The sequence below is a fragment of the Phyllobates terribilis genome, unplaced genomic scaffold, assembly GCF_046119375.1.
Source record: "Phyllobates terribilis strain yellow unplaced genomic scaffold, ASM4611937v1 Scaffold_2__4_contigs__length_985480577, whole genome shotgun sequence".
NCBI lineage: Eukaryota > Metazoa > Chordata > Amphibia > Anura > Dendrobatidae > Phyllobates > Phyllobates terribilis.
The window spans coordinates 906000427-906024607 of NW_027362762.1; the positions used below are offsets into that span (position 1 = coordinate 906000427).

Sequence of the window (24181 nt, forward strand, 5' to 3'; positions counted from 1 at the left end):
GTCAAGTTCACGGTCTCTGTGTGAACTGTGGGTTATAGACTGTTTGTGTATATTGTGTGTTCAACCCCACAAGTTTGAACAGAGGGGGGGCATATGTGGTGCAGCGTCATTGCTATAGTGATCTAGTATGTCTGTTTATGCTATTTTCTTCCCCCTCAGGTGACTGGTCACATGACTGTGACATAGCTCAGGTCCTGTATACACAGAATGTCTGTCTGATCACATGACTGTGACGTCAGCAAGGTCCTGTCTGTGTGTGTGTGTGAGCTACAGGATATATAAACCCTGGGTGTTGGGTGTGTTCCTGTGTTGGGAGTTCCTGTGTTTGGTGTTCCTGTGTGGACACCGTGTGAGAGGCACGAGGCTGTTCCCTGTGTGTGGGGGAACACCGCTCGTGTGAGGCCTGGTGGACTCCTGGTAGGTGAAGCCTGGATCCTTGTATGAGAGTGTAAGGGATGCCAGTAAGCCTCGGAGTGCCAGACAAGCGTCCTGGAGGGCAGAGCCTGGATCTGAGAGTGTGAGAGATGCCAGTGGCCTTGGACGGGAGGAGGGCTGGAGACCACGCTTGGTAAGCCCTAGAGCCACAGTGGTGGCGAAACAAAGTGGACTGAAGCAGCTACAACCCGGGCAAAGGTAAAACACTGATTGATATCGACATTGAAATGGACATTGATATGGACATTGATGTGGACATTGATATAAGTGACTTTGCGGAGGGATGTAACTGAGAGCCAAGAGGGCCTGTCTGCTAGTTGCAGGGCTCCTGGATATTATATGTGTAATATGCCGGTGAGCCACTAAGATGGACTGAGTGATCAGCAGTTTATGGAGTTAATAAACTGCTGAGTTGAGATATACCGGAAAATATGGCTGGTGTGCTTTAAATTGACGCAGCGAAGCGAGTATCCCCCAGGATGAAGACTAGCGCTGCCTTACAGTAGTTACGATGTAATCACTGTGTTATCAGCAGATTATCACTAGAGGACTAGTAAACTTGCTGCCATGTAGTCGTCCATAATCATGAGCTTTGTAAAACCCTGCCCACACCAATGATTGCAGCTTTCTGCCTATACACAGCATACATAAAAGCTGCCAATCAGTGGTGTGGATGGGGTTATACAGAGTTCAGCATTCAGACAACTGGTAGATCTGTGGCAGATAAAACAGTGATTTTATCAAAATGACAGCAAGCTACCCAGTAGATGACACATTGCTGGAATCGGGGTCTCTTTGCCTACATCAGGCTGATCTGATGACCTGGTAACAGATTCACTTTTAATGGTAACATTTGGGCTGCCTGCTGCTACCACTGGAGGGAGCTAAGGAGCTTACTGCTTACATTGTAGCTCTCAAAATCAACAGGCAACCCTGGCATACCAGCGTGACCAAAGAACTGAGGCAGGCTTCCAGAGTTGCTGAGCAGAGATGGAAAAGAACCCCCTCCACACAGCACTTCATCACATTCAAACAGTCCCTCACTACTTTCAAGTCCATACTCACTGCAGCAAAGCAAAGCTACTTCTCATCTCTCATATCCTCCCTGTCTCACAACCCTAAATAGCTATTCAACACTTTCAATTCTCTCCTCCGTTCCACAGTGCCTCCTCCATCTCCTCTCATCTCAGCTGAAGACTTTGCCTCATTCTTCAAGCAGAAGATTGATAACATCAGAGTAAGCTTCGGCCTACAACCCACACAGCCCCTCCTAATAACTAGAGATGAGCGTTGTTCTACTCGAACTGTTCGCCAATCTCAAATTCGAGCTGTTTTGGGCGGTGTTCGAGCCGTTCGGCGAACACGAACAATTTGAGAAAAATTCGGCTGTTCGAGGTTATGTTCGATAACTGTTCGTGCACCAAAATCATAACTGGATTTTTTCTCAGTAATGATGAAAATTAATGTTAATACGCAGTTTGAGTGTACAGCGGGGTGGGGGGAGGGGCAGGGGATGGATCTCTGCAGGAACAATGAAGATCTCCATTTTTTTTTCTCTTTCCCGCATTTACAGTGGGGAGGTGCAATCTGTCAGCCTATCAGCAGCGCACACACGGAGCGAAGTGCTTTTTTTCACACAAGCAAGGGCATGTGTCATTGGCAGTGTATGTCACATGTCCTTGCCCTATAAGACCAAGCCATTTTCCCCGTCGCCACCATTTTCTCACTGCTGCAGCTGCGTGTTAGACGGCACCGCTGTTGCTGTGTGCGCTATACCTTGTTAATTTCAAGCCAATTTTCGCACAAATATACAGATAGCTTGGGAGTAGGGAATAGTTGTGATTACAGTCCTTTTAAGGACTAGGTTACAGCATTTCCTACGACTTTTATCAGGCAGGTCTGTGCTCTTAAATAGATAGGTTGTGGGAGTAAAGACTAATTGTAATTGGAGTCCTTTTCAGGACTAGGTTACATCAGTTCCTATCAGTTTTTGCCAGGCAGGTCTGTGCCAGTGCTGTGCAAGTTTTTTTCACAGCATTTGGCTGAATCTAGCAAAGCTAATCCTTTTTGGCCTATTGCAGAGTGTGTTAGTCAGTGGAGTAGCCTATCTGTGTTGCAAGATATACCACCTGTGTATAGAATACCAATTTTTTTACTGCACCTAGTGAAGTAAAATATTTTGGGCATAGCATCATTCTATTAGTCCATCTATACTGACCTCCATCAGGTTGCAAACTGAATCTAATTTTTTTCTGCATCTAGCTCTGAAAAAATATTTGGCCTTCTAGTAGTGTGTGGGACTTTCTCTGTTAGTCCATCTATACTGACCTCCATCAGGTTGCAAACTGAATATATTTTTTTCTGCATCTACCTCTGAAAAAATATTGGGCTTCTAGCTGTGTGTGGGTCTTGTTCTATTAATCCATCTATACTGACCTCCATCAGGTTGCAAACTGAATATAATTTTTTTCTGCATCTAGCTCTGAAAAAATATTTGGCCTTCTAGCAGTGTGTGGGACTTGATATATTAGTCCACCTATACTGACCTCCATCAGGTTGCAAACTGAATATATTTTTTTCTGCATCTACCTCTGAAAAAATATTGGGCTTCTAGCTGTGTGTGGGTCTTGTTGTATTAGTCCATCTATACTGACCTCCATCAGGTTGCAAACTGAATATAATTTTTTTCTGCATCTAGCTCTGAAAAAATATTTGGCCTTCTAGTAGTGTGTCGGACTTTCTCTATTAGTCCATCTATACTGACCTCCATCAGGTTGCAAATTAAAAATAATTTTTATCTGCATCTACAGTACCTCTGAAAAAATATTTGGGCTTCTAGCTGTGTGTGGGACTTGTTGTATTAGTCCATCTATACTGACCTCCATCAGGTTGCAAACTGAATATATTTTTTTCTGCATCTACCTCTGAAAAAATATTGGGCTTCTAGCTGTGTGTGGGACTTGTTGTATTAGTCCATCTATACTGACCTCCATCAGGTTGCAAACTGAATATATTTTTTTCTGCATCTACCTCTGAAAGAATATTGGGCTTCTAGCTGTGTGTGGGTCTTGTTCTATTAATCCATCTATACAGACCTCCATCAGGTTGCAAACTGAATATAATTTTTTTCTGCATCTAGCTCTGAAAAAATATTTGGCCTTCTAGCAGTGTGTGGGACTTGTTCTATTAGTCCACCTATACTGACCTCCATCAGGTTGCAAACTGAATATATTTTTTTCTGCATCTACCTCTGAAAAAATATTGGGCTTCTAGCTGTGTGTGGGACTTGTTGTATTAGTCCATCTATACTGACCTCCATCAGGTTGCAAATTGAATATAATTTTTTTCTGCATCTAACCCAGCCAATAGTTTTGGCCTAATACCACAGTTTGGCCACTCAGCTCTGCTCGGTTACCATCCATTGTTTTTTTGTGCAAACAACTCCAGAGTTGTGAATTAGTTAACCACCAAAATGAGTGGAAAAAGGCCTGCTGCTGGTGGAAAGGGGAATAGGCGTGTTGGGAAGGGGAAAAAAGGTTGTGTCCGTGGGGTAGGTGTTAAAGCAACAGTAACATCTGCAGAAGAAAGACCATCTTCCAGCCAAACTAAAATGTCTACTTCTTTTAGCGGACAATGTGATAAGATCCCTTTCTTACGGCCACGCCAATTGCTACAAATTCCAGATGAGGCACAAAAACAGCAGGTGCTTCAACGGATATCAAGTGCTCCTTTAAGTGGGCTCTCCTCCACATCAACTTCAACATCACAAATACTCCAGTCCTCAAAGGTGTCACCCAAATCGCACTTGCTTCCTCACAGCTCCCAAATCTCCAGCTGCCCGTCTGAGTATGAGGTAGAACAGATGGTTGAGTCTGCAGAGCTGTTTACTCATACTATAGCCTGGGAATCAGAGGTCGACTCCAGCGCTTCTGTGAATCCAGACGAAATGATCTGCACTGATGCCCAGAATCTTTATGAGTCGGATCCAGGACCAGACGCAGAAGGTTCTGACCATAATGTAGACCCTCATTCCCAAACTGTAACTCCTGTTGGTGGAGACAATGAGGAAGACGATGATAAGACTCAAATACCTGATTGGAGCGACAACTTTAGTTTTTTGTCAGGGCAGGAACAGGTTGGCTCTGAGGACGACGGGTGTGATAACGCACAGGGTGATGATGATGAGGTTGGAGATCCCACTTACTGTCAACCCACAGTCAGCCAAGAGATGAGGTCAGCAGAGGAGGTGGAGGAAGATGCTAGTGACGACGAGGTCAGGTTGCGCCTTCCTGGACAGAGACGTAGTACTGGAAGCACGTCAACAACTGCATCCTCAAACACAACTCTGCCTCTCACCACAAGTCGTGGTGGCTCTTCAGGTCGCATGGGTGCTAAGCCTTGCATAGCCTGGGCATTTTTTCAGATCGATAAAGATGACCCAACTCGTGTTATCTGTAACATTTGTCAGCAAAAGCTAAGTAGAGGCCAAAAAATACATAGTTTGAGTACTTCATGCATGAACCGGCACATGGACATGAAGCATAAGTTGCAGTGGGAAGCTCAGTGTGCTACAATGCGGTCTAGCCGGCCGGGCCAACCACCGTCTGCCATATCTTGTGCATCCGCGGCCTCTTCATCCTCTGTGACTGGGGGGACAGCAGTCACACCTGTTTTGGGGCGCAGACCTGCCACCTCTTTACCCGCAACAGCCAGCGTGATTGGCAGGTCATCATTTTCTTTGGAGGTGGTAACACCAGCTGGTGTTGAGCGCTGTCCGACATCGATAGCACCACCTTTGGATCAAGGCAACCTAACATGTCCGCCTGCATCTTCCTCACAGACCGGCAGTTTGCCGGGGACACCCTTATCAACCCCGTCTAAGCACAATAGCCAGCCCTCGGTCCCTCAGATGTGGACAAGTAAAAGACCATTTCCTCCTAGCCATGAGAAAGCTAAGAGGTTGAATTTCACCATCTGCAAGCTCTTGGCTACAGAAATGCTGCCTTTCCGCCTGGTGGACACAGAGGATTTTCGAGACCTTATGTCCGTCGCAGTGCCCCAGTACCAGATGCCCAGTCGGCACTACTTCTCAAAGAAAGGTGTGCTTGCGCTCCACCAGCATGTCGCACACAACATCACCGCTTCTTTGAGAAACTCTGTGTGTGACAGGGTGCATTTCACCACAGACACTTGGACGAGTAGGCATGGACAGGGGCGTTACATGTCGCTGACTGGGCACTGGGTAACTATGGTGACAGCAGGACAAGGGGCTGCTGTCCAAGTCTTGCCGTCCCCACGAGTTGTGCGTCAATCCTCTTTATGTCAAAGTTCCTCCACTGCTTCTGCCTCCTCAACCTCCTCTCGGTCTTCCACCTGCACCCAAAGCCTGTCTGGTCATGCCACAAGCTTTCTAACTGCGCAGAAGGGATCCTGCACACCTCCTTACTATGCTGGCAGTAGGGCTCAACGTCATCAGGCGGTTTTTACATTGAAATGTCTGGGAAATGTGAGTCACACAGCTGAGGAGTTGTGGTCAGCTCTGGAGAACCAATTTCATGAATGGTTGTCTCCACTGGACCTGAAACCAGGGAAGGCCGTGTGCGACAATGCTGCAAACCTGGGTGCGGCCCTTCGCCGGGGCAATGTCACACACGTGCCTTGTATGGCTCACGTGTTGAACCTGGTTGTCCAGCAATTTTTAGCCCACTATCCCAGACTAGATGGCCTTCTGCAGAGGGCACGGTCGCTGTGTGCTCACTTCCGCCGTTCGCATCCCGCAGCTCAGCGACTTACATCTCTACAGAAGTTGTTGGGCCTGCCACTTCACCGGCTAAAATGTGATGTGCCTACCCGGTGGAATTCAACTCTGCACATGTTGCAGCGACTGTGGCAGCACCGACAAGCCCTGGTGCAATACGTTCTGACGTATAGCCTGGGCCAACGAGATTCAGAGGTGGGGCAAATCACGCTGGAGGAGTGGTCTCAGATCAGGGACCTATGCACCCTTCTGCACAGTTTTGAAATGGCGACGAAGATGTTTAGTGCTGACGATGCCATTATCAGCATGACTATTCCGGTGATTTACATGCTGGAGCACATGTTAAACAGAATTCGGAGTCAGGTGGTGGCACAAGAGGAGGTGGAGGAAGTAGAGGAGGAGGAGTTATATGCGGAAGGGCTAACATCTGCAAGGTCCAGACGGTCGGCAGCACCAAGGCGGCAGGCATGTGAGGGTGGGGGAGATGGTTTTACCAGGGCGCATGGTAGCAGCCAAACTAGTGAGGAAGGTGCAGGAGCCCAGGAAGAAGTGGAGGACGAACTGATGGAAGACTCATCAGATGAGGGAGACCTTGATCACATTTCTGTTGTGCGAGGTTGGGGGGAGAGGACAGAGGAAGGAAGCATGATTGTTACCTCGCCACCAACACAACAGGGACTTGGTGCTCCTGGATGCGCAACACACATGAGTGCCTTCTTGCTGCACTACCTGCAACATGACCCTCGAATTGTGAGAATTAGAAATAATCCCGACTACTGGGTTGCCACACTGTTAGATCCCCGGTACAAAAGTAAATTTGCCGAAATTATTCCTGCCATAGAAAGGGATGCACGCATGCAGGAGTATCAGCAGAGACTGTTGCAGAATCTTACATGTGCTTTTCCACAAAACACCAGTGGTGCACGTAGTGAATCTCACAGTTCCAACTTGCCAACCGTGGGACCGTCAAGTGTTCAGCACTCAAACCGTAACAGAACCACAGTATCTGCTGGTAACATCAATTTTGCGGAATCATTTCACCACTTTTTTAGCCCATCCTTTGCAAGGCCACAGGAGACAAGAAGTCTGACACATAGTCAACGCCTAGAGACGATGGTACAGGAGTATCTCCAAGTAAACATTGAAGCCACGACTGTGTCACTGGACCCTTGCTCTTTTTGGGCTTCCAATCTGGATAAATGGCCGGAGCTAGCCACTTACGCCTTGGAGATCTTGTCATGCCCCGCAGCCAGCGTTCTGTCTGAACGTGTGTTCAGCGCTGCTGGTGGTGTGCTGACAGATAAGCGCACGCGGCTCTCCACTGATAATGTAGACAGACTCACGTTCATAAAGATGAACAAATCATGGATCCGAAACGACTTTTCTACCCCTGTGTCATCCTGGGGAGAGTAAAAGCTTGATGATTGGTTAAAATCACCCTACCAACCGTTTTAAGCTTTCAAATTACTAATCATGTTTATCTGTATCTTGACTGGAAAATAATTTGGGCTTTGTAGCAGTGTGCAGCACTGATCCTATTAGGCCATCTATACTAAAGCTTCACCAGATTTAAAATTAAAAATAATTTTTAGCTGCATCTAGCCCGGAAAATAATTTTGGGGCTCCGAGATGCGCAAGACACATAAGTGCCTTCTTGCTGCACTACCTGCAGCATGACCCTCATATTGTCAGAATTCGAAGTAATCATGACTACTGGGTTGCCACACTCTTAGATCCCCCAAACTTTTCGATCAACCTTTTCATTTTAATAAAGACCAAAAAAATGGTCATTTTTGAAATTATAAGCATTAGCAGGTTGTTAGAAACTGAAATCAAACAGTTTTCAACTCAAAATTTTATTCTAGGTGATGTTACATTTTCACATAGGACCCCTTGTTCGAAAGGAGCTTCTGAACTCTCTCGTCCATTGAATTTGTCAGGTTTTGGATGGTTTCTGCTTCAATTGTTTTGCATGAGGACAGAATACCCTCCCAGAGCTGTTGCTTAGATGTGAACTGCCTCCCGCCATCATAGACACTCCTTTTAATGATGCTCCAAAGGTTCTGAATGGGGTAGAGGTCAGGGGAGCATGGGGGTCACACCATAAGTTTGTCCCCTTTTATGCCCATATCAGCCAGAGATGCAGATGTTTTATGTGCAGCATGAGATGGTGCATTATCATGCAGAAAAATGATCTTGCTGTGAAATACACGGTTCTTCTTCTTGAACCATGGCAGGAAGTGCTGTTTGAGAAAATCCACATACATTATGGAGTTCATCTTTAGCGCCTTCAGGGATCCTAAAGGGGCCGACAATCTCTCTCCCCATGATTCCAGCCCAAAACATTACTCCACCTCCTCCTTGTTGGCGCTGTAGCCGTGTTTGCGTGGGGTGTCCATCAACCAGCCATCCTCCACTCCATCCATCTGGACCATCGAGCGCTGCACGGCACTCATCCGTGAACAAAACAGTTTTGAAATCAGTCTTCATGTAATGTTTGGCCCACTGGAGCCGTTTCTGCTTGTGTGAAGTGGATAGAGGAGGTCGACAGGATGGCGTATGCACAGCTGCAAACCTCTGAAGGACCCTGCATCTTGTTGTTCGGGGGACGTTGGAGGCACAAGCAGCTTCAAAAACTTGTCTGCTGCTATGACAAGGCTTTTTTGCCGCTGCTCTTTCAACCTGACGTAATTGCCTGTAGGAAAGAGTCCTCAATTTGCCCTTATCAGCACGCACACGTGTGTACTGTGAATCAGCTACATACTTCTTGATTGCCAAGACACTTCATCCTGATCATCGCACAATGTTGATTGTAGTCATGCCTTGACCTAAACACTCCACAATTTGTTGCTTCTCAGCAGCCGACACATCCTTTTTCTTTCCCATTTTGGCAGAAAATGTAGGCTGCTTAATAATGTGAGAGAGCCTTCTTAAGTAGTCTTGCCTTTCATTGGACACACCTGCCAAACTAATTAGCACAGGTGTCTGCAATTGCTTACAGTGATATAAAGAGCCCTGACACACATCACCATCAATGAGTTTAACTGACAAACAAACAAATTCTTCCCTTATCACTCCTAAACACTTTTTGCATAATAATTTGGAACGCAGTGTACATGTGCTTTTCCACAAAACACCAGCGGTTCACGTAGTGAATCTTACAGTTCTAACTTGCCAACCGTGGGCTGTATGGAGTTGTTCAATAAAGGGCCCAAAATTAAGATAACATAGATGGGAGAGGTCTCTATGAATAGGAATTCCTAAGTATTTGATACCCTGTGAGGGACAGGCAAAGGGAAAGTTGGACTGGATGGAATCCTATATGGATTTGGGGAGGGAGACATCGAGGGCCTCAGACTTCGCTGCATTGATTTTAAAATTTGACCATGTAACAAAGTGATCTATTTCAGCCATAACAGCATGGATGGATATATGTGATTGAGTGATATATACTAGGACATCATCAGCAAATAGAGAGCACTTGTACTCGGTGCCTCCCACCTCAATCCACCTAATATTGGGGTTATGGCGAATTGATGAGAGCAGGTGCTCCGTCACTAGGATGTATAAGAGAGGGGACAGAGGACATCCCTGCCTTGTCCCATTGGTGATTGTGAAAGGTGATGAAAATGTTCTGACGCACCCCCTGGGCCTTGGGACACCCGGAGCCGGACCCTTTTTGGTGGATGCTGGTGGTTGTAGTCTTCGTGGCGGCGACCCGGTTCCGTGGCTCAGGGCGGTCAAACCAGTGGCGGAACTATTTATGTGGTTTTGATGTTTAAATGTACGACTACGCCACTCGTGGATTGCGGTCAGAGTGAACCGCCGCTACAGGGCAGACCGCTGAGGCTGGTGTTGTGGGTGCAGCAGAGCGTAGCATAACTCCCCACGGGAGGAGTATAGCCTCAGGGCAGTGTATGCGGAGGATGGGGGTGATGGTGCAGGGCAGCAGCAGTAACGACACGGAGTCAGTGATGCAGTTCAGGGCCTTTACTCACAGTTCTTATTATCCAGACCACGTCTGCAGGTAACGGCTGCCCACGTCGTACTGTGCTCACCAGGTAAGGGGCTCAGACAACTCCCAGATAACTTTGGAGCACTTCACAGGACCCCCTTTGTGTGTCCTTTGTCTGGCCTTTCTTACCAACACTTCTGTCTGGCTGCCTCGGGCCTCCTCTTGGTAAACTTGGCGCCAGTTTCCCTGACCCTATGTGGTGCCTTCCTAGCGGGTGTAGCGAGGGGCTGCGCCACATAAAATGTCAGAGCCTCCGGTTTCTAGCTGAGGGTCGTTTCCTGCCTCCACTAGTTCGGGGACCGGTCTCCCCCTTTGGCCTGACCCCTCCACGCAGGTGGATTCGGGCGTGCGGTGGCGACTCGCCCGTCCGCACCCCTGGGATCCCTTCATTCCTCGTTCCTGGAGCCTTCTCCGCTCCCCTTCCTTCCTTCTCCCTCTTCCAGGCCTGGGCCTCTGTTACTAGGCCCGCCTCCGGAGCAGAGCTCATGCAGAGCCCCTGCTCCCTGCCACTTCTGCTCAGACTTCTCTGCACTGAACTAAGATGGTGCCCACCTTTTATACTCCCTTCTCAATGCACCCAGGAACTGCTTCCTCCCTGCTCCTGCACTACCGGGTTCCCCTTCCTCAGTGTTCCCTCCCCCCACTCCAGCCAGGGACAGGGACTGTCGTGCCCATCTCAGGGGCATATTGGTCGCCCTGCCCCACGGCAATGTGGTGTAATGCATGCAGGTGTCGGGTCCTGATCCACACTCCATCCTTACCTGAGAGTGAGATATCACACCTCTGGGTGAGGTGCAATACGTTTGTAGCAACCGAGCCCTCAGGGTGCTACAGTTCCATTTATCTTCAGCCTAGGTGACGTATTGTGATACAGGGCCATGATTTTGGCTATAAAAGGGTCCCCTAGACCCCTACCCCAAGCTTTTTAAGAGAATCATATATGGCGTGCCAGGAGACTCTATGGAATGCTTTCTCAGCATCCAACGAGAGTATCTAATTACAAATTTTTAACTGCATCTAGCCCAGGAAATACTTTGTGCCTAGTAGCAGTGTCTGCTAGTCAGCGGATTATCCCGGCTGTTAAGCAAGCTACACCACCTGTAGTTTAGACACTTAATTTTTTCAAAGGAAATGCTTTGGGACCATGGGATACTTAGTGAAGAGCATCAGGAGGCACCCCAAGGCATAGGGGCTGGGACTGGCAGTAGGATGCCTTGCGGTGGACAGCCGAGCTCGATCCTTATAAAAGCTTTTTAACTGCAGCAGCTTTAGTGGACGCTACTGGAGCTGGAATTACGCGGCTGCTGGCATGAGACTTGCCCTCCAATAGATCCTTGTAAATGGATTTAAAGTGTATTCATTCAAATTAGAGAGACAATTTAAATTAAAAAGCTTAGAGCTGCCTCCACCACAGGGGGGCTCGCTCGACCCACCAGCGGACAGGCACCAGTATTGGGAGAGGGGGGCTGGCCATCAGGGTTCACCGCGGCTCTGGCACAAACCCGGCGACACGGAGGTAGCACGGGCAGGAGCGGACTGGTCGTGTCGGCTTCTCACTTTTTGGATTTTAGAAGGGCATGACATGCCTATATCTGTGTCTCCCCCTCCTTTTACTCCTCCACCTCTTTTATTTTCGCATGACTATATGTACTTGTCACTTTTCCATGTGTTAGTTATGTCTTCTGAGCAGTTTGTCAGCTTTTGGACACCTTTGAAGGTGTTTTCTATGTGTTTCTATGTGTTTTTGTTTGCCTGCCATTGGTTTTAACGGTGTTCGAAGGTGTTCGACGAACAGTTCGACGAACAGTTCGGCGAACACACGGGTGTTCGACGAACCGAACCGAACTCGAACACTACGGGGGTGGCTCAACACTACTAATAACTACTCAGCCCTCCTCCTGCAAAACCAGCTTCTCCACTATCATGAAAGATCAAGTTTCTGCTCTACTCTCGAGATCACATCTCACCACCTGTGAACTCAACCCGATCTCACCCCACCTCATCCCAAACCTCACCACAGTGTTTACCCCAACCCTAATCCATCTCTTCAACCTATCACTAACAACAGGTGTCTTCCCCTCGTGCTTTAAACATGCTTCAATCACACCCATCCTTAAAAAGCCCTCCCTCCTTGACCCATCCTCTGTGTATATCTATCACCCCAAATCACTTCTCCCCTATGCCTCAAAACTACTGGAGCAACACGTCCATCTTGAACTTCCCTCCCACCTCTCCTCTTGCTCCCTCTTTGACCGCTTACAATGTGGCTTCCATCCACATCACTCCATTGAAACTGCCCTGACTAAAGTCACCAACGACCTACTAACCGCCAAATAAAAACGACAAAGGTCCTCCTCCTTCTGGACATGTCCTCTGCTTTTGATACAGTGGACCATTACCTATTACTACAGATTCTCTCATCTCTTGGCATCACAGACTTGGCCATAGCTTGGATCTTGTCATACCTATAGACCGGACAGCGTCTCCCACTCACACACCACCTCCTCACCTCGCCCCTTATCTGTTGACGTCCCCCGAGGTTCAGTTCTAGAACTCCTGTTCTTCTTCATTTACACCTTCGGCCTGGGAAAGCTAATAGAATCTAACGGCTTCCAGTACCACCTCTATGCTGATGACAAACAGATCTACCTCTGTGGACCCAATATCTCCTCCCTACTAACCAGAATCCCACAATGTCTTTCCGCTATTTCATCCTTCCTCTCTGCTGATTTCTAAAACTTAACATGGACAAAACAGAATTCATCATCTTTCACCCATCTCACTCTTTCCCCCAACATACCTATCAGTTAAAATAAATGGCTGCTCACTCTCCCCAATCCCAAAAGCTCGCTGACTCGAGGTAACCCTGGACTCTAATCTCTCCTTCAAACCACATATCCAAGCCCTTTCCTCTTCCTGCTGACTCCAACTTAAAAATATTTCCCGGATCCGCACATTCCTTACTCAAGAATCTGCAAAAACACTAGTGCACGCCCTCATCATCTCCCACCTCGACTACTGCAACTTCCTGCTCTGTGGCCTGCCTTCTAACACTCTTGCACCCCTACAATCTATCCTAAACTCTGCTGCCCGACTAATTCAAAAGTCCCCTCATTATTCCTCGGCCTCTTCCCTCTGTCAATCCCTTCATTGGCTCCCCATTTCCCAGAGACTCAAGTTCAAAAGCCTAACCATGGCATACAAAGCCATCCACAATCAGTCTCCTCCATACATCTGTGACCTAGTCTCCCTGTACTTACCTGCACCCAACCTCTGATCCTCACAAGATCTCCTTCTCTGCTCCCCTCTTATCTTCTCTTCCCACAATCGCATACAAAATTTCTCCCGTGCATCCCCCCTACTCTGATACCCCAACATATCAGACTTTCGCCTACTGTGGAAACCTTCAAAAGGAATCTGAAGACCTACCTCTTCCGACAAGCCTACAACCTACATTAACCACCGCTCTACCATACTACTGCGCGACCAGCACTGCCCTCACCTACTGTATCCTCACCCACTCTGTTGTCTAAGATTATTGTACTTTATTACGTACACCCCTTTTCACATGTAATGCACCATGGAATAAACAGCGATATAATAATAATAATTGTAGTATTAGCCACTAGTGATGAGCAAGCATGCTCGTTACTCAAGATTTACGAGCATGCTCGGGTGTTTTCTGAGTATCTCCAGCGTGCTCGGGTGTTATGTTTTAGTCACTCAGTGCTCATGATTTGCGCCTGTTTGACAGCTTTAATACACGTGAGGAATGCTTGTTTCTTAGGCATCCCTCACATGTATTAAAGCTGTCAAACAGTCGCAAATCATGTGCACTGAGTGACTAAAACATAACACTGAGCACTGCTAAAGATACTCGGCGAGCACCCGAGCATGCTCACTGAAAGGATTAACAGAACATGCTCACTCATCATTATTAGCCACTAATCGATGTCAGAACGGTATGTAAATGAAATATGTCATCAGAAAATGGGTTATTTAAATCAGGTTTTGTGAAAAATGTGGAAAAAAATTGAAAAATGTTTGATAATTTTTTTTCCATTATTTATATCTCTATTAGTGATGTGCGAGAGTGCTCAGTTAACACTTTCACCGAGCAAGCTCGGGTGCTGCCCGAGAATTTTTGACGTTCTTGACAACTATGTTTGAGCTGCCGCTGCTGCATGTGTTGCGGCTGTTAGACAGCTGTGCAACATGCAGGGATTGCCTAACAAACAGGTAATCCCTGCATGTGTCGCAGCTGTCTAACAGCTGCAACACATTCCGGCACGGCGGCTCAAACATAGTTGTTGTCGAGCACGCTGAAAATACTCGGCAGCACCCGAGCATGCTCAGTGAAAAGGTTAACCGGGCACGCTCGCTCATCACTAATCTCTATCTGTATGCTTCTGTTTTCAGCAGTCTCATTATTGTCACAGACAGGATTATAATGAAAATCAGCATCTTTATATAGAGTAACACAGGATCCAGTATTCACATTAGGTGAAGTCACAGCTCACTTCCTCCTCTTTCCTTCAAATAGACATCTCCCAAGATCAGAGCATGCCTAAAAATCTCGCATTTAGAAGTCAATGATTCACAGTCAGAACCAGTCTATTGCTTCGTAATTCTACAGTATGTGGCTTATGTAATAAGCAGGAAGTATGAACCTAATATAAGTCTTAGTAGCCAGTGGAAATCTTTTCTACTATAGTTATATATATATATATATATATATATATATATATATATATATATATATATATATACAGTACAGACCAAAAGTTTGGACACACATTCTCATTTAAAGATTTTTCTGTATTTTCATGGCTATGAAAATTGTACATTCACACTGAAGGCATCAAAACTATGAATTAACACATGTGGAATTATATACTTAACAAAAAAGTGTGAAACATCTGAAAATATGTCTTATATTCTAGGTTCTTCAATGTAGCCACCTTTTGCTTTGATGACTGCTTTGCACACTCTTGGCATTCTCTTGATGAGCTTCAAGAGGTAGTCACCGGAAATGGTCTTCCAACAATCTTGAAGGAGTTCCCCGAGATGCTTAGCACTTGTTGGCCCTTTTGCCTTCAATCTGCGGTCCAGCTCACCCCAAACCATCTCGATTGGGTTCAGGTCTGGTGACTGTGGAGGCCAGGTCATCTGGCGTAGCACCCCATCACTCTCCATGTTGGTCAAATAGCCCTTACACAGCCTGGAGGTGTGTTTGGGGTCATTGTCCTGTTGAAAAATAAATGATGGTCCAACTAAACGCAAACCGGATGGAATAGCATGCCGCTGCAAGATGCTGTGGTAGCCATGCTGGTACAGTATGCCTTCAATTTTGAATAAATCCCCAACAGTGTCACCAGCAAAGCACCCCCACACCATCACACCTCCTCCTCCATGCTTCATGGTGGGAACCAGGCATGTAGAGTCCATCCGTTCACCTTTTCTGCGTCGCACAAAGACACGGTGGTTGGAACCAAAGATCTCAAATTTGGACTCATCAGACCAAAGCACAGATTTCCACTGGTCAAATATCCATTCCTTGTGTTCTTTAGCCCAAACAAGTCTCTTCTGCGTGTTGCCTGTCCTTAGCAGTGGTTTCCTAGCAGCTATTTTACCATGAAGGCCTGCTGCACAAAGTCTCCCCTTAACAGTTGTTGTAGAGATGTGTCTGCTGCTAGAACTCTGTAAGGCATTGACCTGGTCTCTAATCTGAGCTGCTGTTAACCTGCGATTTCTGAGGCTGGTGACTCGGATAAACTTATCCTCAAAAGCAGAGGTGACTCTTGGTCTTCCTTTCCTGGGGCGGTCCTCATGTGAGCCAGTTTCTTTGTAGCGCTTGATGGTTTTTGCAACTGCACTTGGGGACACTTTCAAAGTCTGCCCAATTTTTCGGACTGACTGACCTTCATTTCTTAAAGTAATGATAGCCACTCGTTTTTCTTTACTTAGCTGCTTTTTTCTTGCCATAATACAAATTCTAACAGTCTATTCAGTAGGACTATCAGCTGTGTATCCACCAGACTTCTGCACAACACAACTGATGGTCTCAGCCCCATTTATAAGGCAAGAAATCCCACTTATTAAACCTGACAGCGTACACCTGTGAAGTAAAAACCATATCCGGTGACTACCTCTCGAAGTTCATCAAGAGAATGCCAAGAGTGTGCAAAGCAGTCACCAAAGCAAAAGGTGGCTACTTTGAAGAACCTAGAATATAAGACATATTTTCAGTTGTTTCACACTTTTTTGTTAACTATATAATTCCACATGTGTTAATTCATAGTTTTGATGCCTTCAGTGTGAATGTACAATTTTCAAAATCATGAAAATACAGAAAAATCTTTAAATGAGAAGGTGTGTCCAAACTTTTGGTCTGTACTGTATATATATATATTATTTTAACTGATATATATACATATATATATATATATATATATATATATATATATATATATATATATATATATGTAAATAGCATAAAAGCCTGATTTAACCCCTTAAGGACTAACAATATTACTTTTTACAAATTTGGTGCTAAAACAGTATTTTAGAGCAAAAAAAGGAAAATTTTTGTTTTCACATTTACATTTTATAAAGTTTTGGGAATCACCTGTGGATTAAAAAATCTCAATCCCTCCAAGATTAATTCCTTGAGTGGTCTAATATCCAAAATGGGGTAATTTGTGGGGGTTTATGTTGTTTTGGCATGTCAGGGGCTCTCCAAATGTGACATGGATTCCACACTCTGTTCCACCCAAATTAGCAATACAAAAATCAAATAGTGCTCTTTCCATTCAGAGCCTTACCTTCTGAGCCCGGGTGTGCGTCCAAACAGTAGTTTCTGACCATATATGTGATATTGTCACATTTGGGAGATATTGTGGAACAAATTAGTGGGTCCATTTTCTCCTCTTATCCCCTGTGAATATTATAAACTTGCAGCTAAAATAACATTTCACTGGAAAAAAAAAATGTTTGTTATTACACCCAAATGTTATAAAGTTCTGTGAAACATCTGTAGATTCTAAATGCTCACTATACCTCTAGATGAATTCCATGAAGAGTCTAGTTTCCAAAATGGGGTCACTTGTTTGTGCTGCTTTGGCATGTCAGGGGCTCTGCAAATGAGACATGGTGTCTGCAATCTTTTCTAGCTAAATTTAGGCTCCAAATACCAAATAGCGCTTCTTACCTTCTCAGCCCGGCCATGCGCTCAAACAGCAGTTTTTGACCACATATGGCATATTACCATGTTTGGGACAAATTGTGTAATGCATTTTAGGGTTCATTTTCTCCTATTACCCCTTGCGATAATGAAAAATTTGCAGCTAATACAATCTTTTAGTGAAAAAAATGTAATTCTTCAATTTTTTATTCCATTTTCCTTAATTCCGGTCTAGCACCTGAAGGTTTAACAAAAATCTTAACAACAGCTTAGAATAATTTGAGGTGTGCAGTTTTTAAAATGGTATAACTTCTGGGTTTTCTTTCAGTATATAGGCCCCTCACAGTCCCTTCAAAACTGAAAAGGTCTATAAAAAATAGAATTTGTAAATTTCCTTGGAAAAAATGAAAAATTGCTACTAAATTGTAATCCTTCTAACAATGTAAGAAAATAAAACACGTTTGAAAGTTTGAAATTGAAATGTTTTCTTAATTTCAGATATTTAAAGATTTAAATCTACCTTTAACATAAAGTACAATGCGTCACGAAAAAAACAGTCTCAAAATTGCCAGGATATATAGCTGCATTTCAGAGTTATTATCATTGATCAGATTTGAAAAATTGTGACTTGGTCATTTAGCTCGAAATTTGGTCCGTGGGGTTAAACAAAAAATAATTTTCTGATGACGCATGACCAGTGGATGTCAGGTGTGTGACTGTGTACGGTATGAGTCTGCTTCATACATCTGTATATCGCCCAGGGTGCTGATGGATTACTAATTAGGGATGAGCAGACCTGTAGAAGTTCGGCTTTGTCAGGTTCGACCGAACTTTAGTCCAAAGTTCGATTCGGGTACCAGAACTGTACCTGAACTCGAACCTGAACCCAAATTCCATAGAAATTAATGGGAACCGAACTTTGGAGCTGGAAAATCTCCCTCTCTCTCCCTCCCCCGAACTTCCGAACTATAAAATTGACTTCCAGGAGAAGTCTGCGTTCGGAGTTCAGCACCCGACACTTTGCAGTTCAGGTTCGTTCATTTCTAATTATTATGGTAACTTTGGGCCCCCGTCACCACTACCTTGGTACTCCTATGAAGCCTGGCCTCACTGTACTTCATTGGAGGTCACATAAGTAAAAAAACAAAACTAAAGTATTGTAGTGTATTGTACAAACTATGAAATAAATGTAGTTCTAAGTCACCGAGGAGGCTAAAAAAATAATAAAAAAAACTAAATGAACAAATTTAAAACTAAAATCAAACAGCCCTTCTTTTCCCACACCAAAAATAAAGAAATTAAAAAATAGATATATTTGGTGTTGCCACATCCATCAAAGTCTGATCTTTCATAATATAAAATTATTTATATTTTTTTTTTTACTGTAAATACTATAAAAAAATCAAAATGACAGAATTATGGCTTTTGATCATCTCGCGTCTCCACCCCCAAAATGTAATAAAATGCAATAAAAAAGTCATATGAACCTCAAAATGATACCAGTCGCTCGCTGTGAAAAAGCAAGCCCTAACAAGGGTTCATTGGAAGTAAAATAAAAATGTTATGAGTCTCTGAAAATTGTGACAATTGTTTGACAAAAGCAGTGAAATATAAAGCAAAAATTATAGAAGTTTTCTATCTCACGAATTGTACTGACCCAGAGAATCATATTACCAGGTCATTAGACTGAAAATAAACAATGCCCGAATTAGGAATGAGGTTTTGTTTTTTCACAATTTTACCCCACTTTGATTTTTTTTTAGCATTTTTTGTACATAATGTGATAAAATGAATGGAGTCAATCAAAACTAAAACTTATTCTAGAAAAAATGAGCCCTAATAAGGCAAAAAAAAGTTATGGCTCTTTGAAAAAAAGGAGATAAAAATAGAAGCTCAAAACTGAAAATTAACTCTTTCACTGAGGGGCTAAAAGGGTTGTCCGACCTTAGGACATTTTTTGGAAACGGATTATAATGTTTCAATATTCATCTACACAGTAACTAAAATAATTACTTTTCTTTATGCCTGTGCTCATCCGTGCCTGTGGTTTCTTAACCCCTTAATACCTGGGTGATTTTTCAGTTTTGTACATTCATTTTTTTCCTCCCTTTCTTCCAAGAGGCATAACTGTTTTATCTTTCTGTCGACATAGCCCTATAAAGATTTTGTTTGCGAGACCATTTGTATTTTTTTTAATTACATCATTCATTTTATTATATAATGTCATGAAAAACGGGATGAAATGGTGAATAAAATGCAATTTCTTTTTTGGGTTTTGTTTTTACTATGTTCATTGCATGGTAAAAATTACCAGCCACCATGATTCTTCAGGTCAGCACGATTATGGTAATATCAAACCTCCAGAGATTTTTTTTTTATTTAAGAGGTGAAAAAAAATTCTGAATTTTGAAAAATAGATTTTGTTTCTCTTGTCATTTTGGGCGACCTGTAACATTTTTATTTTTCCTTCGATCTTGCTGTTTGAGGGCTCATATTTTGCTCGCGAGCTGATGATTTTATTGATATAATTTGGGGTTAAGTATGATATTGTCATAGCTTTTTATTGTATTTCTTTTGGGAAGTGTGGTTCCCTATTAACCCCAATTATGTCATTTCAATTACAGTGTTTACCATATGAGTTGATACATTTAATTTTTTGATAGATCGGATTTTTACAGATAATTTCAGATATGTTTCTTTTTTTTTATTTCTTCATTTTTAATTAAGTAAGATTTTTTTTGTATTTTTTTTTACATTTTTTGATACTTTTTTTTTGCCTCTTACTCTTATTTTTTAGTTTTCTTAATGGGTTTGAACCTGCAATTGTCTGAGCACTGGTGAGTGTTCCATTTAAATGTCAGAGATCGACTGGCATCTAAAGGGTTAACAGCAGCAATCGGAGCTCAGCTCTGGCCGCGGCTGTTAGACACAGATGACTTCTATTTAATTTAGCTGGCTTAAACTGCTCCATGATAAATATATCAGTCGTGGAGCATTAAGGGGTTAATGGGGAAAGGGTTTAATAAGTTAAGGGGTTAATGAGGAAAAAAATTAGAAAATGCAAATACATCAGCAGTGGTTCAAAGTGATGGTTGTAAAAATCTGACCTTGCTTTTCATGTGCTCAAAAGGGGCTCAATATCAACCTGGTGCCCATTCTCTAAGAATATTTGAGCAAAAATTTGAGCAAAAATTATCCAAACATTTGTTTATTATACTACAATAATAAAAGGGGTTCAGTAAACTCCAAAAACAGTATTAAAATATTTCTATAGCACCAACAGATTCAGTTTTAAATAGAGGGAGGACATGATGTTTAACACAGCGGACAGACAATCACTGGTATTTTATAGTAATGCAGACGTGATGTCCGGAGCAGAGGTGTATAATTGGGTGTCATCAGCATAGAGATGGTACTGACAACCGAATCTACCTTTAGGCTGCGTGCCCACTATGCGTTTTTCAAGCGTTTTTGCTGCGGAATTTACCAAGAAAAAACGCTTGGTAATACGTGCCCCATGGTCCCCAATGATAATCCGCATGTGCTGTGCACAAGCTGCGGAAATTTCAGCTGCGGATTATCATTGCGGAAAAATACGCAGCATGTCCATTAATTTTGCAGAAACGCGGCGTAATCGCTGCCATTGACTTGCATTGAATTTCATAATATCCGCATCACTACATGTGCACATACGGATATTAAGCGATTCAATGCGCGGATGGTACCCGGGTCTGGAGAAGAGGAGACTCTCCTCCGGACCCGGGCACCATAGTAGCTGTAGTTAAAAGAGAATTAAAATGAAAAAAAAAAACATTATACTCACTTTCCGATGGCCCCCGGTCTCCTCAGCGAGGCGTCCTGGCTCCCCAGCGGTTCGCGATGGTGTAAAAGGACCTTCCATGATGTCATTTAGTCATGTGACAGGTCACGCGACCGCCGACGTCAGCAGTTGTCACATGACTAAATGACATCATGGAAGGTCCTTTTACACCATCGTGAACTGCCGGGGACCCAGGACGCCTCGCTGAGGAGACCGGGGGCCATCGGAAGGTAAGTATAATGTTTTTTCTTCATTTTTTACCATTTTTATTCATTTTTTAACTATGAACTTGGTCACACTTTATAAATCTATGCCGGTTGCATGGATTTATATAGTGTGATCAAGTTGTCAAGCACTTTTCCAAGTGATGCTAAAATCGCTTGGAAAAGTGCTTGATAACCCGTATGCGGAAATGCAAGTGAAGAACGCTTGACAAACGCTTCTACCTGGCAGGAAAAAACGCATGTAAAATCCGCATGCGTTTTTCCTGCCAGGGAGAAGCGGAAAAAATCCGGAGCATTTCTGCATCGTGGGCACATAGCCTTAGTTTAAAAAGCAGCTTGATAGTTTTAGAGAAAATAGCCGTGCAGTCCAGATTGTCCTTCCTCACAAAGATTTGCCGGCTAGCTCAGTGCAGTCAATCAATGCAGTGGGAGAGGAGCTAGTCGGTAATACAGTAGGACGAAGAATATGAAGCACTGCATGTCCAAATTAACATAAAGAGTGATTCCTCTAAAACTTTTCAGCCGATTTTATGCTACTACGTTTGGCTTCTTTTGGTGCACGCTCCCCTACAAGGACATGCGCTTAGTTTGACAGAAATCTTACAGACTCTCTAGAAAGGAGCAAGTGACCAGACATGTCCTTCAGCCGCCTCTGGTTCCCATGTGAGATGTCTTATACTTGGAGGATCAGGGGCGGACACAGACTGTAGTGGGCCCCTGTGCAAGAAATTTTGGGGGGCCCCCCCAGCCCTTCATAAGGCAACAAAGTTATGTAAACATAACCCCCATGTGCATCTCTCACCCCCCCCATGTGCAGCTCTCACCCCCCGTGCATCTCTCATCCCCCCCATGTGCATCTCTCATCCCCCCCATGTGCATCTCTCATCCCCCCCATGTGCATCTCTCATCCCCCCCATGTGCATCTCTCATCCCCCCCATGTGCATCTCTCATCCCCCCCATGTGCATCTCTCACCCCCCCATGTGCATCTCTGATTCCCCCCACTCCTAGTTAATTAATTGTATTTAAAAAAAATAAAACTTGTTATACTTACCCCCATGCAATCCCTGCAGAATCCTGGCGCTCGTCCACGTCGCTGCCACCAGGTTCTCCTGACGTTCGGCCATGTGACGGCGCCACATACATAGCCATCAGCTTTTGTTTTGGCCAAAAGATTTTTAAAGCCGCCACCACGATAAGGTAGACTCTTCTGGGCGGGCCCTACTCTAACCTATTATAATTTTCTTAAAATATCCAATACTCTTTTTAGATATATTTTTATTTAGTTTTCTTTAAGGGAATGTGTCATATACATTTTTTTTTTAAATGACCAATAATACCACATACAGGGAATACCGCCACACCATGACCAGACCACATATTACCACAACATAGTGACCGAATAATACCACACAGAAGGGAGAAAAACTGCCACACCATGACCAGACCACATATTACCACTACATTACTAATATTACCACCACATTACTAATATTACCATAAGTGTCATTATACACGGGAGCTCTATACATGGTATGTATAACGTAAGTGTCCAGGTAATCTAGTGATCACCAGTGAAATTATACACAGGAGCTCTGTATATAGTGTCAGTGTACAGGTAATACAGTGATCACCAGTGACATTATACACAGGAGCTCTGTATATAGTGTACAGGTAATACAGTGATCATCAGTGACATTATACACAGGAGCTCTGTATATAGTGTCAGTGTACAGGTAATACAGGGATCACCAGTGACATTATACACAGGAGCTCTGTATATAGTGTCAGTGTACAGGTAATACAGGGATCACCAGTGAAATTATACACAGGAGCTCTGTATATAGTGTCAGTGTACAGGTAATACAGTGATCACCAGTGACATTATACACAGGAGCTCTGTATATAGTGTCAGTGTACAGGTAATACAGTGATCACCAGTGACATTATACACAGTGTACATGTAATAGACTGACTCACCGGTGACGTCTCTAGGTGAAGTCCTTCATCTTCGCTTTTCTCCTTCATCCAGCACAGACCGCCATCACGTCTTCCAGCCAGGACTCGTCTCTGCATAAAATAACACAGTTATCTAGAGCACATTCCCCAACTTCTACATTACGCAGCTGAATACAGACATGCATCCACCATCAATATATGGTTAGTTATTATGCAACCTACCATTCCAAATATAAATTGTAATCCACCACTGTGCCCCCATTAACTGTAAATAGGCACTTAATATATAATTTAATTAGAACCTCTACTCTTTCCGCCAATTTGTTACCAGTCACACTCCTGCATCCGCAACGCCCCCTACTCTATACTTCCTGCTCCCCGCATTCAATATTTACATGCACCCCCTGCCCCAATTCATTATATCATGTCCGTGCTCTCCCCACCCCATCATCATTTATCATTTACTCTCCCCCACCCCACATTCGTTATGTGCAGCTCATTATCCCCCTACTCCCAATTCCCCCATGTGCAGCTCTCATCCCCCCCATGTGCACATCTCTCACCCCCTCCCCCACATGTGCCCCTCTCTCATCCACCTCCCCCACATGTGCCCCTCTCTCATCCCCCTCCACCACATGTGCACCTCTCTCATCCCCCTCCACCACATGTGCACCTCTCTCATCCCCACCCACATGTGCATCTCCCATCTCCCCCCCCCCACACATGTGCATCTCCCATCTCCCCCCCACACACACACACACATGTGCATCTCCCATCTCCCCCCCCAC

The 24181-nt window shown here is 44.3% G+C and overlaps 1 long non-coding RNA gene across 1 annotated transcript in view; it reads left to right on the plus strand.

Annotated features, from left to right (window-relative positions):
• The first annotated feature begins 247 nt into the window (after positions 1 to 247).
• Positions 248 to 24181, plus strand: part of LOC141253052 (uncharacterized) — a 55859-nt gene continuing 31925 nt past the window's right edge. The window contains exon 1 of the long non-coding RNA XR_012314207.1: positions 248 to 633. This is a non-coding gene — a long non-coding RNA (uncharacterized lncRNA). The remainder of the gene's footprint in view (positions 634 to 24181) is intronic.